At 42.8% G+C, this 12,080-nt stretch overlaps 1 long non-coding RNA gene across 1 annotated transcript in view; it reads right to left on the bottom strand.

Moving 5' to 3' along the window:
- Positions 1–12,080, bottom strand: part of LOC117283019 — a 105,143-nt gene that overhangs the window by 50,723 nt on the left and 42,340 nt on the right. The window contains exon 2 of the long non-coding RNA XR_004514012.1: positions 10,270–10,297. This is a non-coding gene — a long non-coding RNA (uncharacterized LOC117283019). The remainder of the gene's footprint in view (positions 1–10,269; positions 10,298–12,080) is intronic.

Genomic DNA, 12,080 nt, shown 5'->3' with positions numbered 1-12,080 from the left:
TTTATCGTATCCGTCATCATAATCAGTGCAATGCTGGGAGGGTCTTGTATGGGCTCCCCCCCCGACTTTCAGTTGTCATGAATTACGGAACCGGTAAACCAGTAAAATAGAATTTGAAGGAAAAAAAATGATATTTTGAAACTCTGGTTTGTAACTCGGCATCCCTGTCCGTTTAAACAGGAGTATATTATTTTTATTGTGGAAAATACACAAAAGCAATTACCAAGATCAGATTCAAGTTTTTTCTCTTAGTTTCACTGAAGGCCTAACGAGACACTCAACTGTGAATATAAAAGCATAAACATGGAGGCTAGTAAACTAATTCACGAAGCACAGTCCTTACTGAGAAGTCAAAAATCACTTAATTGGTCATGAAAATCTCCACTCTAACTTTAATTGATGCTAATTAGGAGGTGGGTCTAGAAGTAAACACAGAGAAAACTAGGTATATGTTGCTGTCTCGTGACCAGAATGCATGACAAAATCATGACATAAAGACAGCTAACAGATCCTTTGAAAATGTGGTACAGTTCAAATATTTGGGAACGGCAGTAACAAATCAAAATTTTATTCAGGAGGAAATTAAGTAGAGATTTTCAATCGGTAATGCTTGATACCATTCAGTTCAGAACCATTTGTCTTCTCTTATATTGTCTAAAACCGTAAAAATTAGAATATGTAAAACTATAATTTGCCGGTCACGGTAGCCGAGCGGTCCAAGGCATGCACTGTCTTCGCTCGCTCGGAAGCCGGGATCGTGGGTTTGAATCCCACTCAGGGCATGGATGTTTGTGTGCGTTTTTCTGTGTTTGTCTACAGGTATAGGCCTTGCGATGAGCTGATCACTCGCCCAAGGAGTCCTACCGTATGTGTAAGATCTAGAAAAACCGAAGTGAACGGAGTTCATGGAGGTAGGCCTAGGCACACTGGGGCTGTAGTGCCAAGGAAAAAAAAAAAACCTATAATTTTGCCTGTGGTTGTGCACGGCTGAGAAACTTGGTTTCTGACATTAAGGGAGGAACATAGACTGAGGGTATTTGAGAAGAGGGTGTTGAGGAGAATATTTGTACCGAAGAGAAATGAAGTGACAGGAGGTTGGAGAAAACTGCATTATGAGGAGTTTCACAACTTATACTCTTCGCCAAATATAATTAGAATGATCAAGTCAAGAAGGAAGAGATGGGGAGGGCATGTAGTACGAGTGGGAGAGAACAGGAATGCATATAGGGCATTGATGGGAAAGCCAGAAGGAAAAAGCCTACTAGGAAGAGCAAGATGTAGGTGGGTGAATAATGTTAAAATGGATCTTAGAGAGATAGTATGGGGTGGTATGGACTGGATTGATCTTGCTCAGGATAGGAACCAGTGGAGGACTCTTGTGAACACGGTAATGAACCTTCGTGTTCCAAAAAATGCCGGCAAGCTCTTGAGTAGCTGCGTGACTTGCGGCTTCTCAAGAAGGGCTCAGCTCCGTGTAGTTAGTGAGTTCTTTTATTACAAGTGGGGTGCGACTGAGTCCAATAGATTACTGTGGTCGCGGTGCAAGGGCCAACAAGGCCCACCCCTTATACATTCATTCATTCAAGTCCCTTGTACTGCGGCCACTTCTGGCCTATTGTACCAGCCCCAGATGATAGGTGAGGGTGATTGTGGAGCATTTGGTGGAATGAAGATTGGCAAGGGAAACCCGGAGAAAACCCGCCCCAGCGCCACTTTGTCTACCACAAATCCCACTTGACCAGACCCCGGGATCGAACCCGGTCCGCCGCGGTGGGAAGCCAACGACTAACCGCTTGAGCTATGGCGCGGCCTGTTTTAGTGAGTTAGTTACTGTGTTTGCAAGAGCTCTCTGGCCGTTTCTAACACAGGCTAACCGAATCCAGCTCTGACACTCGTATTTTACAGCATAGGAAAGAAAAGGTTAAGTTGTCCCTAAGCTTAATTAAACACCACGCACTGAAATGTGGAGAAGTGATGCATAGCTCCATTCCATCTTAGCTTCGGAGCTAAGCGAGTGGTCCACTACGCCGCGGCCGTTTTACTCCCGGTGAAGGAGCTCTAGGTACCGAGACAGGAAGCTGGAGGGGCGTAACAGACGGTCCATACACTATGAAGAAAAGAGAAATCAAACGCCGATTCCCCGATCATCCCGATAGTAGCCTAGTCACTATATCTATTGAGCTATATAATTTGAATCTAGTGTCGAAGTCAAGAATGGTGGAGGTGTACCTCCATTACTCTGTATTACTCCGTGGCATAGTATATAATGGGATAGCGTAGTCGGTATAGCGACTGGCAACGGGCTGCACGACCGAGGGATCGGAGTTGAGTCACGGTAGGATGGAGAATTTCTCCTCTCCACCTCGTCTAGACCGGCTCTGGGGTCCACCCAGCCTCTTATCCAATGGGTACCAGGGGCTCTTTCCTCGGGTGTAAGGCGTCCGGGGCGTGAAGCCTACCCCTCACCACCAGCTAGTGCCGAGGTCAAGAAAATATTGATCCACACATCCATTCCTTCATATGCCTTCGTGGCGTAGTGCTTAATTCGTTAAACACAGGGACAACTTTACCTTTTACCATAATATCTAATTACTATGGCCCGGATTTTTATTCTTATTAAGGGATCCAACTATAATATTTGCAATAAACCGTCCCTCAGTCTTGTATTTTGTCTATTAATACCCACACACAAATTATCTTGAATCTTATCTCTAATGTTTTCAATTGTACGATCGTAACACTGCTTCACGTAATTTTTGCACACAGTAATTCATCTGGCACTTCTCTATGAAGTTTCTCAGAGTAGCGTTCTTCACGACCAACTGTTTTTTTACACGCTCGGCAATAAAGAATTTTGTTATCCATAGTTGTCATTTCTCTTTCGAAGTCCCGCTGATACAGCTGTAATTTAGTTTTCTGACTTACTTTCACTTTCGGCATGACAACAAAAAGCTAAATAAACTTAATCACAGACTAGTCACCACTAATATGAATGACTCCCAACTCCCAATGAGGAAGGGTAACGAACCTGATGGAGATTTCGGAAATAAATAAGTGAAGTCCCTTATCGGTTGAATAGTATTACGTTGATAGCGGCTACATGTGAACGCTTCCGACTAATCTCTTCGCGGCCACTTTGATAGTACGCGGATGAGGCAGGTTACGAATAGAGGTATCGGGGAGGTCCCGTCTTAAGGAGTCCCGTCCGGGGTACTGCATGACATACTTAAATTCAGAAGCATAATAGATCACTGTAGGTCGCGGTGCAACGGCCGAGAAGGGCCACCCCTTATACATTCATTATATATACATGAATCCAGACTCAACTTGCTATTTATATGACGAAATATTGGGACTCAAATATCTAGCATATATTAATATGGGGAAAAAATTGTATACGCACGACGAAAATTGAAAATTTGAACATAATATTAAAAAATATATATATGATAAATATTTTAAAAAGAAAGTAGAGATCTTCGAAAATATTTTGCTTTTTCATAAAACAGGCAAAATATGCATTTATATGCACCATCAAACCAAGTCCAAAATTTACTAAATGAAGTAATTCATACATATATCCGAATGAGCATTATTTGTTGCAAGAAAGAAATATGCATTTGCATTAATATCCGGTCCCTACTAATTACACAATTAAGTAAGTAAAGTAAAAGTAAAGCTATCCCTGTAACCGGCTGTGAAGGCCATAGGGTTATGAGACGTTGAGGGTCCCACATTACCTTGACAATCGGCTCAAAGATGGCGGTAAGGTTGTCAGCCTTACGTGCCGGCCGCGCTTTACTCCCCAGGAAAATTATTTAATTCCTGCTACTCATTTCTGTTAGAGGCTGAGTCAACCCCAGGGCCATAGTACGGCCGGAAGGATTAGGTCAATTGAAAAAATTCAATGACCTCATCGGGATTTGAACCCGCGACCTTCCGGCTTGTAGCGTAGTGCCTCAACCAATTGTGAATTGCACAATTAAGTATAGGGATAAATTTGCTTTTTACCTCCCGTCAAGCCTATGTCTTGCAAATGTGTGTTTCCATTCGGTTTTCCGACAAAATGCTTTGTCATTTGATCGGATATTCATTAACAGTCGATGTGATAAAGAGTTGTTCCATATCTTATCAGTTGTGCTACATAATGGCTTCATCTTATGTAAGCCTCTTTGGGTGATACTGTTAGCGAAAACAGATCAGTTTCAGTATCTGACATTTTTGCTTCTTTTTTTCGATAACATTCCCTACATACTCCTAATATTTACTTATTTCATGAAGAAAGACAGTCTTACAGCACCGCATCCACGTGCCAGTTAAGTTCCCATGTCTCCTATCTCACACATTTGTGAACCACTAGAAGCAAGGTCATCCTTATGCGTTTCATTTTCCTACGGACTCGACACCAAGACTTACTGACTGACTGACTGGCCGTCATCGCAATGTGACTTCGACTTTTGCTTGTTAGACCCTGCGAGTCGTAGGAGGCGACGAAAAGGGAAGTCTCAAGTCTGAGACAGTAAAATATGGTTGTGAGTACCAAGGGACTCGACCCGAGAAAGACTGCGCTGGCAAGAGCCAGCAGCATATACAAAAGACAGACCCGTCCTCTCGTCAGAGAGGGTGCCACACAAAAACAAGACCATAACTGTCAAGCAGTAATAAATATCTGGTCATGGGCACAAGATGGGGCTCGACACCAAGACTGATGACTGACTGGCCGTCAGTGGCAATGTGACTTCGACTTTGATAGAATTGATCGTAATTGTAACAGAAGTGCCAATGAATCCGCTCATCCAATGCAGAACTCGTTATTATTAGTCACGGAAACCCGAACACTTGACAATATATAGCTTTTAGTTTGATACACGACAATTCACGAACTGTTGACCCTAAACACGTGACATTATGTGTGGAAGTAGATGAATTATACAGACACTGTATGATCCGCGAAATCTCAATCAATAAAGTGGCAGGCTACAGGGTGAACAACTGGGGGTTCGATTCTCGATAGTAGCAGGATTTTTCTCTTTGCCGACACGTCTTGACCGGCTGTGGGGTAAAAGCAGCCCATCCTCCCACCAAGAGCAAAACTGTAGACACTTTATGAGACGTCTCCATCTCATTCAGAGATCAGGAATGCATGGAGCCTGACCTCCGCTTTCATGCTGTGGCGTGAGACAATTTCACGTTCAGAATTACTACTTTTAAAACGTATTTGGAGAGTCAGTGATCGTTTCAGATCGTACAGGTCACGTGTTTTGGGGGGTTACCAGGCTGAATTTGAGCAAGATTTTCATCTCTGTGTAAACTGCCAGCAAACTTGGAACTGTAATATTTTAGGTTTCTGCTGGGTTTACTCTTCAAATCCTAAGATAGAGGCAGCAATTTCATCCCAAACGTCGATAAACTCCTACCAGACCGTACGATGTCACATTCCAGAAGAATTATGTCTTCTTTCCTCAGACAGGCGCTTACTGACTGTATTAATGACAACTTTGCCGGTCACGGTAGCCGCACGGTCTAAGGCATGTACTGTCTTCGCTCGCTCGGAAGCCAGGATCGTGGGTTCGAATCCCACACAAGGAATTATTTTGTATGTGTGTGTGTGTGTAAGCGTTTGTTCTGTGTTTGTGTTGTCCTGTGTTTAGGTAGACGCCTTGCGACGAGCTTATCACCCGTCCAAGGAGTCCTACCGCTGTAAAATTATAATGAAACTGAGAAATCAGCCCTGTGTTCGAAAGTGGGAGCAATAGGATATTAAAAAAATCACAATTTCGTACATTACAATTTCAATTTTTTTTTCCTTCCTTGGCACTACAGCCACAGTGGACCTAGGTCTACCTCCGTGAACTTCTCCGTTCACTTCGGTTTTTCTAGATCTTAGACATAGTGTAGGACTCCTTGGGCGGGTGATCAGCTCGTACACAACCTGTACACAAACACAGAAAAACGCACACAAACATCCATGCCCTGAGTGGGATTCGAACCCACGATCCCGGTTTCCGAGCGAGCGAAGACAGTGCACTCCTTAGACCGCTCGGCTACCGTGACCGGCACAATTTCAATTTAATTAGTGGCTTAGACAAAACAGAACCTCCAGCCTTAATCTGCTATGGGAAATCAAAATGGTTGGAGGAAATGCTTGTTTATAAAATTACTGCTTAACTTCTCGCACCAGCTAATTCGTTAAAGGACACAGTGGATCTTCCATTAGACCTTGTTGTAACCGCGACTTGGCCTGCATTCACAACATTCGTCAGAGTCGCTGGCCTGACGCTTGTTTACTGCGTAGTAATGGCGCCGAACTTTTCCAGGCGTCTTATAAAGTCGTGGCTCTAAAGCAGCAAAACTGTGCCTTGACCATAGCACTTCGGACCGGGAAATTGTTTCAACTAGGCCATGACTGTTTCTTTCCAAATCCTTTCCAGTTTATTATTCACTATCGTCCTGTAATTCGAAGAATTAATCTGCGTTAATGTCATTAATTAAACTAAAACTAAATAATAAACTTATATCACTTTTAACTATTTCTGATGTTGGCTGGTTTTGGCTTACTTAGCCGGTCACTTTACCTAACTGTACTTTCTATGCTTCTATGGGTCTATTTTTGCCAATAACTTATTACTTACGTACAGATTTTAAGTTAATTTATGGAATATAACCACAAAGTGTTGCAGGTCGTAACGTTTGTAATTGTTAGACTTACAAAGAATATTTCAAGCATGAAATATACGAGTACGTAAGTTACGGTCTATTTTCAATCCAAATTTTGTAAGCTTAGCTCCAGTGGTTCATTAATTATCTTAAATAAAACTTAAGCTATAGAAAATGTATGTTGATATCTTACATTACATAAAAAATCTCCAAATTAAGTTGCGTATTTTTCAAAGCTTTACAATTATACATCATTTCACGATTCTGGACTGTCACTAGTGTCGTTCCCACCTCAAAACTTCTTACCGCCAAAGCGTCATTACTGATTACAGGAACTCAAAAACTGGTGAGGGTGATATCAAGAGGAATAACGTTTATCCCGCCAAGTTTCACGAAAATCTGTCAGCTATTTCAGAAATTTAAAGGAGAAAGACATGCACGCGTTGATATCAAAAACGTACTTTTCCGTAGAGAAGATGAGTATTCTTAAAGAAGCGGGGAAACATAATTGAATCTGCGTCTTAAACTCGATATGACGATTAAACACGAGTTTTGCAAAACAGTTCATAATGTATTTTTGTTTGCTGGTGCCCAGGACACACAAATTTGTCACCAGTTATGTATATTCACGTGAGAACACGGTAGCATAGTTGGTTAAGGAACTATGTTAGAGGCCGGAAGGTTACGGTTTCGATTCCCGAGGAGGTCATGGGATTTTTCAATAGACCTAATCCTTCCAGTCGTACTATGGCCATGGGGTTGATTCAGCATGTAACAGAAATGAGTACCAGCCATTATCATGGGGGCAAAGAGCGTATATTTGTCACCAGTTATGTATATCCACGTGAGCAGGCTGTAGCATAGTTGGTTGAGGCACTATGCTACAAGCCGGAAGGTTGTGGATTCGTTTCCCGATGAGGTCATTGGATTTTTCAAGTGACCTAATCCTTCCAGCCGCGCTATGGCCTTGGAGTCTATTAAGTCTGAGAGAAATGAGTACCAGGAATCTTCCTGGGGTCAAAGAGCGACTGGTGTGTAAGGTTGTCAAATTCACAGCCATCTGTGAGCTGATTGCCTAGAAAATGTGGGATCCCCATGTCACACAACCCTATGGGCCTCCACGGCCTGCTACAAGGAGAGCTTTATCTTTTTTTTTGTATTTATATCTACATTAGTACTGACTTTAACTGAGGACAAACGCATGTTTCCTTTCTCACATCGCTTCTATTTGCTGTGGTTATCTCGAACAGCTTGTTTTTGTGAACCGTGCACTTCTCCGCTGTGACCTTCTGACGTGTTACGTTGTACGTATATCTTAGCAAATTTTTCAAGTAAACACTTGATTGTCTGACGCGATTGGGCTCATAACTTTCGTCTGCATTCCATGTTATGTTATTTATAGTCGTCAGGCAAACAAACCGACCATATAACGTGATAACGTTTAACTTGACCGCCTATGAGAAAGCGAGTCCAAGTCAGTATCAAAATATTATTCTATTTATTTTTATTGCTAGTGGGGTTGGACTAAGTCCCTTGTACTGCGGCCACTTCTGGCCTATTGTACCAGCCCCAGATGATAAGTGAGGGTGATTGTGGAGCAATTGGTGGAATGAAGATTGGCAGGGGAAACCGAAGTACTCAGAGAAAACCTACCCCAGCGCCACTTTGTCCACCACAAATCCCACTTGACAAGACCCGGGATCGAACCCGGGCCGCCGCGGTGGGAAGCCTGCGACTAACCGCTTGAGCTATGGCGCGGCCCCAAATATTATTCTAAAGCATTCAGACACTTCTTTCGAACAAAAATTACTAATGTGCGATCCAATAAATCGGGATCAATATGAATTCATCATTCGGCGATAAAGAGCAACAGTATATGAAGAAATGTCATTAATATTTTTTTGCCTGCTGAGTTCAATTTCTAAAAGTTTTTTTTTATTTACATGGTTCCATGCTAGTCCAAACATATTCATACTTTGCTGAGAATTCATATATAGCTTGAATTACTAATAGATGGCCGGATAATTTATTTTTACTGATATTATCAAACGAAATATTTGTTCTGAGAAGAAGCCGAGGCTCTTTCTGAGCGAGTTACGTTTGTCTTGGCAAGGAAAAGATTACGTGATTTAAACCTGAACCCCCATTAACATGTCAAACAATTTTAGTACAACTTAAAACTTGTTAATTGTCCGGATATGGATTTATGTATGTGTTGGCGCCGAAAATTATTAGAATTATATATTAAAAAGGCCGGTCACGGTAGCCGAGCATTCTAAGGCATATACTCTCTTCTCTCGCTCGGAAGCCGGTATCATGGGTTCAAATCCCACACAAGGCATGTATGTTTGTTTATGTGTATATGTTTATTCTGTGTTTGTGTTGTCCTGTCTTTAGGTAGAGGCCTTGCGACGAGCTGATCATTCGTCCAAGGAGTCCTACAGTCTGTAAAATTATCAAATTGAAAAAAAAACAACCTCGACACCGTAAAGGTATAAGAGGAACGGATTAAGTAAGTAAGTATATATTAAAAAGAATTCGACGAATTCAGATAAGTTCTCGAGGGTGTATGGATGGAGGGGAGGTGTCCATTTTAAGTAGTGAGACGGCCTATTCAAATTTTCAGCAAGCGTTCCCCTCAACTGCCCACTATAGAGGAGGTTGGGTGGGTCCCAGAGGTGAGTAACAATTTCGGGCCTCACAGAAATAGAATCCATTTCGTGTAGCTCGCAGTCAGTCACGTTACAGAGCTACTACGGCTAGTCAGGAAGTGTCCTTTAATTAATGAAATGATCGGGGAATGCTGTCAGTGTTTATTAGGCCTGCTAGCGACCCATTTGGCAGGCAATATACCCTAAAGTTTGCTGTCACGGTTTTATGTGTCTTCATCCTGGAGAGGAGAACAGGTCTTTGAACCAGCCTTGAGCGCACAAACGGCGAGTTCTAGCCCAGCCTGGAGCAAACAACCGTTCCCGTGCCAGACATGCCTCTGGATTACAGTAACGAACTCAGCAGACCTATACATAGGAGCAGAACTTTCTTTCTTTCAAATCCTACTCAGAAAGCCTAATGGTAATTAACTGCAAAGTCCAGGCCGCGCCATAGCTCAAGCGGTTAGTCTCTGGCTTCCCACCGCGGCGGCCCGGGTTCGATCCCGGGTCTTGTCAAGTGGGATTTGAGGTGGACAAAGTAGCGCTGGGGCAGGTTTTCTCCGAGTATTTCGGTTGCCCCTGCCAATCTTCATTCCACCAAATTCTCCATCATCATAATCACCCGGGGCAGGTACAATAGGCCAATCAGTGGCCGCCGTGGACCCAGCTGGACTCCACCCCCCACTAGCGAATTAAAAAAAAACTGCATAGTCAATAATTTTGCTTTTTTATTGTGAGAAGGAAACCATAAGTGATACGTGGCTGATAATAGCACTAGTTCATGGCGGTAACATTTACAGGAGGAGACTTTTCTCTGTCTCTCCCTAGCTACTAAGGCCAGAGAACTTGAAATTTTATACGCAATTTCCCACTACACCCAGAGAAAGCTTCAACATAATTCATGAAGCTGTTTAGCTTACCTATAACGATAGAAGTTAAATAACTATGTATGGAAACTCACCTCGAAGTTCCACGGCCGTCAGAATCACCTAGAAAATATAGAATAGCTGAATTAGCTAACACAGTAAGAGAATATTATTAATATTCTGTGAGTTGAGGTTCTCAATGAGGTGACTATAAAAATTGCTATCTGCTGGGATGTGACGTCGTGTGGTTTGGTAGATATTTTACCGACGTTTCGGAAATACCTGCTGCCTCCATCATCTGAACACTCTTCTAACCTGAAGATCGGGGTAGGAAGTTCCTCCGAAATGTTGATATATATCAGACTACACGGCGTCCTTTCTCAGCAGGTTGCAATGTTACAAAGGTTTATTTTTTTACTTTTCTTTTCCGTTATAATTAATAAGTCCGGTTCATATTTTAATTAACCCCGCATAATTCTTTTTAAGGGGGAAAGCCCAACAGTACACAAAATGACACAGAAACACGCGGATATAATACATGTTCCGAGCCGGACACGAACCCATGAACCCATACTGTATGAGCGGTCACTCTGATCGAAAATCAGAACCTCTGCTTATAAAACCCGGCAATAACTGTTAGAAAGCTGGCACCTCCGCGACAGCTGCATCGATCTACAGGCTCAAGACAAGGGTACTGTATTTCAAATCCCAAAGCTTGGCACGCAGCTCCTGCAATCGTAACTTTCATCACGTTTCCAAAAGAAAAGGTTTCTTATTAATGACTAAGATTGCTTGAAGTGTCTCCTTCAAGGCAATTAAAAGGAGTTACAGCCGTGCCACATGCAATGCCCTGTAGCCTGTTTGGAACACAGGGATGTAATGACGTCACAGTAACATACTGTCACGTGTAGGGTTGTGCTTGACTTACAAGACGGACTCTGTAGATTGGATGACTGGATTTATTTAATACTTACAGGTCTTAACTATAACACTATTGCTGATTTTCACACTACAATTCACTAAACACTAAGTCTTCTCAGCCTACTTTTACTAGTCTGTACTTCGTACCGCTGTCTACATTGGTTATTCCTCTGCAGTGTCTTCACTAGACGTTGCCTGGTAACGATTCTTCAGCTTCCGTTGCCTGCTGGTTAGCACTCCATAGCTGAAACCTCAACTACCTTGTAAAGTCAAAGTCAAAGTGACATTGCGACTGACGGTCAGTCAGTCAGTAAGTCTCATGACCAGACGTTTATTACTGTTGGACAGTTATGGTCCTATTTTGTGGGGCGCCCTCTCTGATGATAGGACGGGTCTGCCTTTTGTACTACAGCGCAGCATTTCTTGGGTCCGAGTCCCCTGGGACTCCCAACCATATTTTACTGTCTCAGATTTCAGACGTCCCTTTTCGTCGCTTCCTACGACTCGCGGGTCACGGCGGAGGTGTTCGACCCCGCTTCCACACGGGTTACTGACTGACTCACTCACTGCCTTGTAGCGCCAATTGTCTTTAAGCTAGCTCCTCGGCACGGACCACGCTGAAGACAGCTTATGTATCGTTGAAGCGTGTTTACAGGACTACTGTATTGAAACGGTCGCGGTACGGACCACATAGAAAACAACTTTTCTATTGTTGAGGCGTGTTTACCGCGGGCACATGTTTACAGAGCCGCTGCTTAGAAATGGGTTGCATAAACCCGCTGTGCTATTGTTACGTGCGTGTAATACTTAGCAACGGCCGTTTCTCTGCCTCCACAGTTCTTGCATGGAGCAAATATCCCACAATATTATGGAATGTTTACACATATTTTAGTTTAATTAACGGAAATATTCTAAGACGGTTGTGTCACTTGAAAAAAGTCGTCAGAAAAATGGATATTAAAATCTATGAAACGGGAAGGCTAAG

Source organism: Cryptotermes secundus, unplaced genomic scaffold, assembly GCF_002891405.2.
Source record: "Cryptotermes secundus unplaced genomic scaffold, Csec_1.0 scaffold445, whole genome shotgun sequence".
Classification (NCBI taxonomy): Eukaryota; Metazoa; Arthropoda; class Insecta; order Blattodea; family Kalotermitidae; genus Cryptotermes; species Cryptotermes secundus.
Note: the sequence above shows the minus strand (reverse complement) of the source record. Positions and strands in the feature narration are given on the sequence as shown.